Genomic DNA, 13,277 nt, shown 5'->3' on the forward strand with positions numbered 1-13,277 from the left:
TCATTGAGCCGGACCTGGTTCCAAAAATACGGGGGGGACAAAAAGCATAGGGGTCCCCCGTATTTCTGAAACCAGCCCCGGACTCTTGGACCGGTCCTGGTTCCAAAAATACGGGGGACAAAAAATCTGGGGGTCCCCCGTATTTTGAAACCAGCACCGGGCTCCAACAGCCCACGGTGTCATGCCACAGCCGGGGGACACTTTTTATACAAGGTCCCCCGGCCAAAACATGAGCACCGTGGCTGGTCAGCCTTGGACGGGGTACCTGGAGGAGTGGGGACCCCCCCAATAAGGGGGTCCCACCCCCCCAGGCTTCACCCGTCCAGGGCTGAAGCCCGGGGCTGTCACCGGCGTCCGTGGCCAGTGGACGCCGGCCTGATAGGGTTAAATCGATCATACGTTACATTGCTTTATACCGGAGAACTACAAGTGCCAGCAGACCTCCCCCGCATGCTGGGACTTGGAGAACCACAAGTCCCAGCATGCGGGGCATTAATGGGCCCGCTGGGACTTGTAGTCCACCTGTAAAAAGAATGTTTATAAAAAACACACACAGAGAGAAGTAAAAGTTTATTACACACACACCTCACTTTTACACCAGCGTTACTTACCATTCCTGGATCCAGCGCTGGTCTGGCTGCTTCACAGCCGGCTCCCCCCGCACTGACAGGCAGCGGGGAGAACCAGCTTTCTCCGTTGCCTCTAACAGCTTCTGTAGCGCTGTTCCAGCGCTACAGAGGCTGAGAGCGCGATTGGCTGAGCTATGCGTCTCCATGGAGACGCATAGCTCATCCAATCAGGACTGAGCTATGCGTCTCCATGGAGACGTATCGGCCAATCGCGCTTTCAGCCTCTGTAGCGCTGGAAGCTGTTAGAGGCAACGGAGAAAGCCGGTTCTCCTCGATGCCTGTCAGTGCGGGGGGAGCCGGCTTTGAAGCAGCCAGACCAGCGCTGGATCCAGGAATGGTAAGTAACGCTGGTTTAAAAGTGAGGTGTGTGTGTAATAAACTTTTACTTCTCTGTGTGTGTGTTTTTTATAAACATTCTTTTTACAGGTGGACTACAAGTCCCAGCGGGCCCATTAATGCCCCGCATGCTGGGACTTGTGGTTCTCCAAGTCCCAGCATGCGGGGGAGGTCTGCTGGCACTTGTAGTTCTCCGGTATAAAGCAATGTAACGTATGATCGATTTAACCCTATCAGGCCGGCGTCCACTGGCCACGGACGCCGGTGACAGCCCCGGGCTTCAGCCCTGGACGGGTGAAGCCTGGGGGGGGACCCCTTTATTGGGGGGGTCCCCACTCCTCCAGGTACCCCGTCCAAGGCTGACCAGCCACGGTGCTCATGTTTTGGCCGGGGGACCTTGTATAAAAAGTGTCCCCTGGCTGTGGCATGACACCGTGGGCTGTTGGAGCCCGGTGCTGGTTTCAAAATATGGGGGACCCCCAGATTTTTTGTCCCCCGTATTTTTGGAACCAGGACCGGTCCAAGAGTCCGGGGCTGGTTTCAGAAATACGGGGGACCCCTATGCTTTTTGTCCCCACGTATTTTTGGAACCAGGTCCGGCTCAATGAGCCCGGGGCTGGTTATGCTTAGGAGGGAGGACCCTACGCCGTTTTTTTTTTTATAAAAACACTTTTACACATTTTTATTAACAGGACCATGCACAGATCTCAATGATCTGTGCATGGTTCTGTCAAATTCGCCTGTCAGAACCTGGTCTATTTTTTTTGCGATTTTTGGTAACATTTACCAAAAATCACACCCTATTACATTTGCGAGTTGTATACTTTATAATGGGAAAACATCTGGATGCGAATTGAAATGTGACTAAAAATCGCACTTCTAAAAGTGATTTTCAACCTATTAAATGTGCGATTTTCGGAAAATGTGCGATTTCGGCCGTTTTTGACCCAAAATCGCACATGTCCAAAAATCACACCCTATTACATTTCGCCCAGTGTCTCTTCATCAGGGCTCAGATTATTGTGTGCATTTCTCCCTTTTATTCTTCAATCTCCTCCCACTTCCTGTTTGTCCAAATCCCGGATGTGGGTGGGATAATATCTCCTACTTTATAAAACTGCACATTATGTTTATATAGTTTCCCTTAATATAGCGCCATTACTAAGGTGTTCATCGGCGCTTCTTATCAATAAATGCAGCTGATGTTCTTGATGCTTTCTCTGGAGCCGCTTGCGCCCGCTGGACTGACTTCCGGTGGCGGGTGACGTCACTTCTGGTCGCTCCGGTCACTCGTATTTGCGGGATTCACTGCCGCATGCTTATGGGTTTCCTGTCTTGTCCTCCCATATCCTCCTTCCACCTGATCCTCACATTTTATGTGTCCGTTTTAGGGACACTCTCCCTGTGGGGCCGCTGCCGGCGGCCCTGCCTCCTGCTGCACGACTCCTCCCCCGAGTCCTCTCCATACATACATAAATCAAGTAAAATTTATCAGTCCCCGAACAGCAGCAGCACTGCACAATGCCCCACTGCTGGATGCGGCCCCGCCCCCCCTTCCTGCCTGTTGTTCTCCTCTCTCATACATACAGTAAAAGATCACTCCCACTCCCCGGCTGTCCCTAATCAGCAAACAGTGCCATGCTGCTGGTGACTGCCCCACAGCCCCGCCTTCTCATCTCCTCCTGCACTGGGGCATCATGACGTTACAGCTCACATTACTACCTGGGGCAGGGTGGAAGTATGCCCGCCAAACTGCGTGGTGTGCAGCAAAACATGGCTGAACGCTCGGCGGATGCAATCGCGACCCCCCTGCTTTCTCAAGTCCCGCCCCACTCCCAGTTAAATATAAAGAGTTGTGCTACTGTGTGAAGTGCTCATGCAGCAACAGAAGACACTTACCAGTCCAGGGACTCAAGTTTTGTAGTAATTAACTGATAAGTAAGCACTGCCTGCCAGTTAGGGTGGCCAATCCCGGGATAAGGATCGGTGGGATCCCGGGATTTGGCCTAAAAAACGTGAGTGCTCAGATGCTGCCCAGGAGTTCTCGATCCCCGGCCTGCAGTCTGGAGCGGGTATAGGCAGTCTCACCTGTGCAGCGTGACCTCTGACCGCAACGCTGCGCAGACCGCACCGCCCATATCCGCACCAGAGTGATCCCTCAGCCTTCACCATTGAGTCCTGTTGCAGCTTCGACCGCCAGCCCTCTGGGTGGCTCTGCTGCTGCTGTTGCCACCACCCGCCCACCCGCTCCTGTCTGCCCTGCTCCCTACACCCGCTGATGGTTGTCCTGCTACTGGCCACCCGCCCATCCTCCCATGTAAGTAAATGAATGTTCGGGGCGGCCGGAATGGGGGGGGGGACAGGGCTCGTTTTTTGCCCATGCTACCTGCGTAAACTGCTTAGAGATGTCAATCCCGGGAATCCCGGGATTGAGCATTTTTCAATCCCGTTTCCGGGGATTGAAAAAATGCCCGAGATTGGCATCCCTATTGCCAGTGCCACTAACTTAGCAGAATTATTGTAGTCTCTCCTGTAGACTCGCCTGGCTGCCTCCACTGCCTGCTTCCTCTAATCCTTGCCAGGCTGCCACTCTGCCAGTCTCAGGTAGTAGGGTGACAAAATATATAGTATAAAGTTAGGTAGTAATCCCGCCTACTGTTATGTTGGCTCCGCCCATTATTGATTTGTTGCCACCCACATGAGGCCACTTCCAGAAATTTTCCAGGGCCACTTTTAGTCCCCAATCTGTCCCTGTCTGAGATACAGTGTGTTAACCCCTTCAGTGGTACGGCCGAGAATTTTTCGGGCTATGCCCGCCCAGACTGGCAAACTCAGAAAATTCTCTGGATTGCCACTGTATGCGCTACTTAGTGATGAGCTGAATGCTATGCTCAGCTTCAGCCGCTGCCCGGCTGAAGACCAATGGAAAAAAATATGATAGAATATAATATTATAATATAATATTAATATAATAATATAGAAAGACATCAAAGCGACCATCATATCCCCACACATATGTGACCACTATTACGATACGTTGTACACACCAGTCTTTATTTTAACCAAACACATTTTATTAGCCAGGTGTGCGTTGTTTTCAATTAACTAGTATATTCCTATGATTGGAAGTTTAGGTGTGACAATCATAATTAGCGCCAATAGTTAAAATAGCAAGTTTTATTAATTCATAAACATATATGAAAAACTGTGTTTTTTTAAAACATGTAAAACATGAAAAAGCAAGTGAAATCTTCTTACCCCTAAGGGTATTTGGAGCCAGCAAGGATGGGATGTGGCAGGATGCAGTCCGGATTGTGCACCCTGCTTGAGGCTCCAAATACTGTACCTTAGCACTGGGCTTGGTCCTGTTCATGTTGTGGATACCAGTCACTTCCGACGCGTTTCGAGCATCTGAGTGCCCTTCTTCCTGGGCGCAGGAAACACCGTTTTTTTATATATGTTTATGAATTAATAAAACTTGTTATTTTAACTCTTGGCGCTAATTACGATTGTCACACCTAAACTTCCAATCTTCCGCCTAAGCCGAAGGTCTGAGGGTGACCTTTAATGATAATCTGTAGGCAGCCGGAGTAGGCGCGCAGGACCGATTACCCCCCCAAAACCAGAACCAATAGTATATTCCTATGTTTGAACCCATCCACTATTTTCTGTACCCCTTACGTTCCCATTTTAAATCATTAATAACATTTTATTGTAAAAAATATATATTTTTTAAAAACCCATCTTTCCATATAATAGGGCAGATGTATTGAGTCCGTTATCGGCAGAATGGGCCCTACAGCTTTAAAAGTCGGGCTCGTTCTGCTGGATCCCTCTTCAATGCTGTCAGTAAAGGCAACATTGAATAGGCGCGCAACGCTATTTCCCGCATCAGAAGAAGCGGCGGAGGATTGCATATCCCCCTTTGTCTCTTCACCAGGCTCAATACATCTGCCCCATTATATGGAAAACTGGGTTTTTACAAAATATATATTTTTTACAAAAAAATGTTACTAATGATTTAAAATGGGAACGTAAGGGGTACGGAAAATAGTATGTACTCCAAAACTGATGCGATGCGATGCAATAAAGCACAAAAAGTACTGCCTGTAGATACTTTTTGTGCTTTACAATATTGTACCCACGGGGACGCGCATCGCATCGCACCCTGCAGGTACACGGTGCGATTTAAGGCAATGCAATGCGTTTTGAACTTTGAAAGTTCACAACGCATGCGATAATCGCAGCGTGTATGGGCACCTTTAGGCCCTAAATCAGTTTTTTTTCCCCATGAGTTAAAGTGCATAGATTATTTATTAATATGTAATTATGTAGCGCAGCATATTTCATGCTTGTTTACAGTTAGGGACAAAACAGGAATAGAGTGAGACAGGATAATGACAGACAATGAGGGTAAGAGGACCTTGTTCACAGGCTAGCAATCTATACTTACTATGTCATTTGGAACTATTTATGGCAGTCTATGTATATTTAACTATTATTTATTGTATTTTGTGACCAATATGTCTGTATACAGTGTTTTTCTGTCTAGGTATGTAACATCAAATAAAAACAGTCTTATATAAATGGATTTTTCAGGATTTTTATGCGCAATCGTTGTCTGTTTATAATGAAAGAGCATGAAAATTAGAGTTCATTATCTGGTGTTGACATCATCCAATCACTCACCTCGCAGTGCCAGGAACCATAGCTATGCAAAATGATCTCTTCCTAAGTGGACAGTTTGATTTATAGCAATTTCCTTTAACAGTAATTTAGTTTCAACAACATCAAACTTCAAAGATTTTCGTTCTACGGAACCCTTGATGGTAATTTTAAGGAATCTAAATGTTTCTTTTGAAAACCTTATTTCACAGCCTTGCTTCCTGACTTGTTTAACCTTTAGATCTCAACTGTGTCATTCTATTAAATTATACTACTTTATTATTTATGACTTCTATATGTATTTTTTGTGACTTTTATGTGATTTTTCTATTGTATTTGAAGTTAAAATGTACATTTATAAGGAATATTATACAGTACATTGATATTCTGGAAAATAGCTAAAGTTGCAGCATTAATAAAGTATGTAAAACATTTTCACATGGAGCTAATTATATTTGGAATACTTTGAGGATCACTTATTACAAGTGACAGCTCTAAAGTTGGGGCTCTAGCACAGTTCAAAATTCAAATAGGGGAGAAACACCAACTGCCAATCCAAACTGCAGTGCAGTTAATGTTTCTTCCCTATATGAATTTTGAAATGTGCTTCATCCACCTCCTCTGGAGCCGCCACTGGTTATTACTGTGGAGCAAATACTTGAAAGCCATGGCTCACATGCCAGCCTTATCATACTAGTGTAAGTCAGCCTCATGATAGTGTTAAAACGTGTTTTTATCCAAGTGCTTTATAACCCTTAAATGTAGTGGAGGTGAAGAGGAGACGGGCAGGATGCCGCCGCGGCGCCATCCTGAAACTGGGACGTGCTTGTGTGTGAGACACACGCGCATCCCAGTCAGATGGAGCGCCCCTGCGCCAGCAATGGCCAGCAAAGGCATGCTGGCGAACCCTGGCCAAGGATCAGAGGCGCTCCATCTGTAGCTGACAAAATGGTTGTTGCATCTGACACCTGCCAATTATGGTAAAGAGAAGGCCTTATACGGATTCAGTATGAAATCCCGGCGGTCGGGATCCCGGCGTTCAAAATCCCGACGCCGGAATCCCGACCGCCGAAATCCCGACAAGGGGGGGACGTGGATCGCCCCCCCTTGCGGGCTCGCTACGCTCGCCACGCAGCAGGCCCGCTAATTTATTCTCCCTCCAGGGGTGTCGTGGACACCCCTGGAGGGAGAAAGTGTCGGGATTTCGGCGGTCGGGATTCCGGCGTCGGGATTCTGAACTCCGGGATACCGACCGCCGGGATTTTAACTGCATCCCCCTTATATGCCGCAACAATGTCTTCTGCAGTGTAAGGAAATGTACGTAAATAAATATAATATAACATAGATTTATTCATGAGTTGCTGGATAAATTTGCATGTTGATATATTTCTGTTTTATCAATAGCTTTCAAATTGCTTTGTTGGATCATTGCTCTTGTCAGCTATATGCATTGCTATTACCGATTAAGATGTGCAAGCAGCAGCCATTTTTCTGGAGACCAAAATGTGCTGAAATTTAGGAAAATAACTTAGCCACTATGGCTACGAGATTCGAGGCAAAATGACGGCACAAATGATTAGCAAGTTCTAAGTGAAGGAGGTAGCTCTGTCAGACAAAAACATATTTGACTCAGTTCAGGCTGCTTTCAAGTATGCACCATGTACCCCCCCCCCCCCCCCCTTAAAACTGTGTAGCAATGCTTAACTGCAATAATATATAACAAGACAGGGGGCAGTTACATGTTTATACAGGCCATAGAGGTGTGCAGGAAATAATAGGGGTGGCGTGATATCAGGAGACAGGTGGTGGTTGGGGCAACCAGCATAAGGGAACATAAAGACTAAAGGGGTGGGAAAGAAAAACAAGAGATTTAGAAGCTCCAGGTGACTCACTGGGTCTTGAGAGCTAGTTTGAAGTATTATAGAAAGGTGGAGAGTCAAAGGGAGAGAGGTAGAGAGTTCCAGAGAAAAGGAGCATCACGTGAAAAATATTAGGAATATGAAAGGGAGGAAGTAATCAGTAGGCAGTGTGCCTTAGTGGATCAAAGAGGACCAGTGGGAGTGTAAAAAGAAATTGTCAGAGATGTACAGTAAATGGAAGAGGAGTGGGATAGGTCTTTGTAAGTGAATATGAGAAGCTTTGATTCATTTCTGAAAGAAAATGCAATTCAGTGAAGGGCTTGTAGAAGAGGGGAGGTTGGTGTAGTTGTTTTGGTGAGAAAGATGAGCCAGGGCTGAAGCACTTAAGATAGATTGGAGAGAGGAATTTGCCAAGGATTCCAAATAGGAGGAGATTTCAGTAGTCCAGTCTGAAGATAACCAGTTAGAGGACAATGGTCTCTGGTAGCATCCTGGGTGAGAAAGGGTCTGACCTTGAAAATATTTTTTGAGATGAAAATGGCAGGTTTGTGAGTTGCTGAATATATTGTTTGAAGGAAAGGGAGGAGTCAAGGATTACTCCAAGACAGCGCATTTGGGGGCTAGAGGAAATAGTAGTGCCATAATTCGATGATAAGATTGTAGGAGGACGCTGGAGAGGATAGGGTCAGATGGGTAGGTGGTAAGGTGGGAGGAATGGATGATAGCCATGCTTTCCTCACTAGATACCTGGGAGTTGGATGTCAGAGTTGGTAAGATGGATGGGGAGGGGTGGTAAGGGGAAAGAGTTGGTTGGTTGCTGATGGTCTAGTGGTATTTGATGTCCTGACATATGGGGTGAGAAGTAAAGATGAAGCGCCTCTCATTCCTGCGGGTCCTGGCAATTCTATCACCAACCGGCAGGGCCCGCCATCAGACGGAAGGGGGTGCGCGCGCTCGAGATACTCGCGTGCACAGTTCTGTCTGAGCCCTCAGCCACCTCCCATCACTTCTCCGTAGCTCCCTGATGCTCCATGGCACATGTCGAATGTGAGATTTTTTTCCAAAAAATGTATTACATTTTTTGTTTTGTAATAGGTTGTGAATTTTTAGACAAAGTCAGAAATTACTTGCGATTTCTAGTGATTTTTAGTAATGGTAATGTGTGATTATTGGGGTCCCCCCCACCGAGCATAACCAGCTCTGGGCTCAATATAGTGGGGATCCCCCATATTTAAGAAACCAGCACGGGGCTTTTGGAGCGGTCCTGGTTCCAAAAATATGGGGGACAAAAAAGACTGGGGTCCTTCATTGTGGAACCAGCGTCGGGCTCCATCAGCCAGCCATGCCAATGTGTCATGTCACAGCCGGGGGACACTTGATGCTGACATGACAACTGATGCTGGTCAGCCCTGGACGGGGTACCGTCCCTTCCACCCCTGGGCTTTGGATGGCAGGCTGCGTTTTTTAGTGTAAAAAGAATTTTTAAAAATACTTTGGTTTTCTCAGTAGATCTACAATCCCAGAAGGCCTCCCCCACATGCTGGGACTTGGAGAACCACAATTAATGGGTCCTTTTAGACTTATATTGCATATATTATTTATATATATATATATATATATATATATATTATTAACAGTTTCTGATATAGCGCCGCAGATTCCGTTGCGCTTTACAATAGTAGACAGTGATAAAACAAACTGGGTAACAACAAACAGACTTGGAGGTAGGAGGGCCCTGCTGCAAGCTTACTATCTATAGGGACATAGGAGGGAAACACAAGGACAGGCACCAGAAATAGCATAGCAGTCCCACCAAGTTACAAGTCCAGAAGGGAAGCTATATAATACATAAGTGCCTCAGAGGGTTATGCGTGTGGTAAATATGATAGGCTTGCCTGAAGAGGTGAATTTTCAGGAAACACTTGAAAGTTTGGAGGCTAGTGTAGAGTCTTATTGTGCGTGGAAGGGCATTCCATAGGATGGGAGCAGCCCGCTGAAAGTCCTGCAATAGTGAATGGGAGCTAGTGATCCGTGCAGAAGAGAGACGCAGATATTTTGCATATATATATATATATATATATATATATGCAAAACAAATAAAGAAGAAAGCGCACCAATGAGCAAATGTATAATAAAAATAATTTACCGATATACAGTATATGCTCACATACATTGTAGTTAAGAAATGTCAGCTTGCCAGCCAGATATAGTGCAGGATCATAGTACGGAACTCCAACAGTTGTATCACACACCACGGGTCAGCCTCAGATCGCCGGACAGAAATCAAACGCCGGAACCACCACAGGGAAGGAACCAGAGAACCGACTGGGTCACAGGATTGAACTGGACATCACCATGTCGGACCAACAAGCCACGGCCAACGCGTTTTGTCACTGGATTGGACTTCGTCAGGGGATTGGACTTCGTCAGGGGGTGACACTCCCTGTCGAAGTTCAATCCAATAACGAAGCGCGTTGGGCGTGGCTTGTTGGTCCGACGTAGTGGCATCCAGTTCCATCCTGTGACCTTCTCTGGTTCCTTCCCTGTGTTGGCTCCGGCGTTTGCATTTCTGTCCAGCGATCTGAGGCTGAGTTCTGAGGACTTTTGTGCGCTGGGTATTGTTGTTCATATATATATATATATATATATATATATATATATATATATATATATATACATATACATATGTATATTAATTAGATGGTTTAATAGAGAAAGTCATTTATACTGTTTTATACTGATGCTGGTTGACTGACCCTATTGTTTTTATATTGGCAGTCCCACACCCAGGAATAATATAATGTGGTCAGTATAGTTGTACATGCTTGGCTGCATGAATAACAGTGCTTTCTAGTACCCGTTAATGGAGAAACCTCAATTTTCCAATAGTTTATAATAGTTGCAAAGCTCAGTATCGATCTGTTGGTCTCAAAGCAGACACTGGTGTCAGGCATTAAGGATCCAACATAAAGTACCTGTTAATGTAAATTCCAATATGCAGCAGCTACGTACAGGTAAATGTAAGCCACAAGTACTTAACCGCATACAATGGCTCTAGAAAGGACCTTTTTGAGGCAGCATTGTAGGGTGTAACGCTAATAATATAGAGGTATATTTACTTAAGCTTCAAAAATGAAAAGAGGTGATGATGCGTATAGCAATCTATCAGATTCTGTCTATAATCTTCAATGAAGCAATAGAGAAATCTGATTGGTCGCTGTGAGCAACATCACGTTTTTTAATTTTTAGAAGCTTTTGTGAAATTTACCCTATGTTGACTCCTAATAAGGTTTGATTTTTTCCCCACACCTTCTGCATGTTATTCTCGCTCCCAAGAGGGGGTCCGAGAAGGGCTCCTCCTCCTTACACCCAGAAGGGGAAGTACTACTGCTAAGGAGGAGGTCACTGCATTCCAGCAGCACAGCAGCAGGCCGCCCAGACAGCAAGTGAGGGGGAGGCGGCCTTGGCGGTGCTGTGCGGCGTGGGTGGGGGGGATGCAAAAAGCAGCCCGTAGGCTTCGATAGAGTAATGCCAGAATAAACTGGCGTTACCCTCTATGGTGGACACGTGGCGGTCTCGCGTTGATAGTGATACATTTGAAAATGTGTAGTTTTTGCCGCATTTTCCATTTGATACATTCCAGCCATAGTGTATAGTGGCCTTAACATAACAATTATAGAAAATATAGAACCATTTGGCTGTGCTTTGATCTACAGGAATGGCTATTTATTTGCACAAATTATTATACATGTCACATTGGTATTTACATTTTTTATCCAACATGACAACAAAATCTCTAGACCCTCCTTCAAAGTTCATTTAAACATATTGGTTTTTAAGCTTGTAAAAGTCAAATTTAATGTTTTTGACCTTTCCCGGGCAGGACGATTAGATTTTCAACTGTTAAATATTATCGAAGCCAGCATTATAAATTACATAAGCTTTTTACTCTTACAGCTTCGAGGCTTTGTTGGACATAAGGAATGTGTGACTATATCAAAGATTTCCATTAAGCCAATAAACAGCATCAAATCAAAAAGCACTTTTATCCACTTCTTAATTAATATCATATTTACAGATGAAATCGTTGACATTATTGAGTGTTTAAAACATAAAGCAGATTAGGACAGGGTAAGTAATTGATTTAAATAACTAAAGATGAAGAACTGTCTACAAATCAAACAATGGCAAATGTTGGATAATGATAGTTAGGGTCAGCGTGCAATCAAATAAATCCATTAATATATCCACATAGTACAGAAGTGCGAGGTGAGTTGTCGAGCAAACACTTGAAAGTTCAGTAGCAGCTTACGCGTGTAGAACAAGCCGTCAGTTTGATGTGCAGTAATTGCTGCAGAGCTTTTTAAATAGAACCAGCCATTAATCTTCCATTCAAAATGTTTATTAAAATCATGCTCATTATCCTCCTGAGACTCGTTAATACATCATAAATAATCAAACTATATGAAAAATATATATATAAACATTTCCAAAATGTGCTGTTATTTGTATTCATTTATATCGACTAGAATTTATTATTCTACATAAATACGAATCCACCTGAATTTTGTGGATCTGAACAGTCTGAATCCTCAGGATTTGGTTCAGATCTTCCCCTGGTTCACAATTCAGATTTTAAATCCGAATTTTTTATTTTATTTTTATCAATGATAATCAATTTTATTATTTGATTAGTAAACTAACCAAATTCTGAATTTGAACCAAAACATTAGAGGGTGGTTTTGCTAAACTGAAACCGAAAGGGTGTTGTGGTCGTGTAGCTTGAGTTACATGCTATTCTAAGTCATGTATACGGGGTAAGGGAAGCCTGATTAAGATGGAGCTCTTATACTTGCCATGGGGCTTATGCAAGTGCCAGTAGTAATGATGGCGGATGTGGCTGCGACCAAGCGGTTTTCTACTTGTAGTAGAATGGATTAGGTGCAGCAAGTGGTGGTTTTTAAATTTGGCACTCGTCATGAGAAAATCATGGCTCGAGGACCGGTAGCCAATCAGGAGCAGTCGTCTGAATATTGCATTTGATCTAAAGTAGAAGGAAGCCCTGTGAGAAGCTCTGGCATCTGCAAAAGAGACTAGAGGATGGGGAGGTCAAAAAGATGGACAGTGCCAATGGCCTGGACAGTTCAGCGGCCAAAAAAAGAAGATGAGGTTCGCAGAGGTCTATACAATGTTCCCCACTACAGCCTTGCCAATGGGTAGGTTGCATCGAGCCACCTGCAATTAACCCTTCTCAAGGCCACTGTCCTGTCAGGCAGTAGGCAGGCTTTTATGCTGTCCATACACCAGACCAACTTTCCTCCAACGATGTAACTGACCAATGGTCAGTCAGTACTTTTTCAACAGACCAGCCAACGTCTGTCTAATGCGGACATGCAGATGCTGATACACTGATGAATAGACAGACGATGACACACAGACAGACAGACAGACAGACAGAAGCTGACATGCAGATGATGATACACTGCGAGATGCTGACCAGACAGACGCTCATACACCAATGCTGAAAATATACATTTAACCCCACTAAGGGGAGTGAGGTAAGCAATGTTTTGGGGAATGTTTAAATACTGTATATTTGGATGCCCACTTATAATTGATCGCATGTTCAATGCGATCTACTGTATGCGGATTTTACTGCCCCAGATTGCATTGCAAAATGAAAGGAGCCCATCCCTGCGATGTGCTGTGATGGCTGCCAGAGATGCTGCACAGTCAGCAATGACCGCATTGCACAGTTCATGGTCTACAATGGGTTACCACTAGTGTC

Source organism: Crinia signifera, chromosome 2 (assembly GCF_055691185.1).
Source record: "Crinia signifera chromosome 2, ASM5569118v1, whole genome shotgun sequence".
Classification (NCBI taxonomy): domain Eukaryota; kingdom Metazoa; phylum Chordata; class Amphibia; order Anura; family Myobatrachidae; genus Crinia; species Crinia signifera.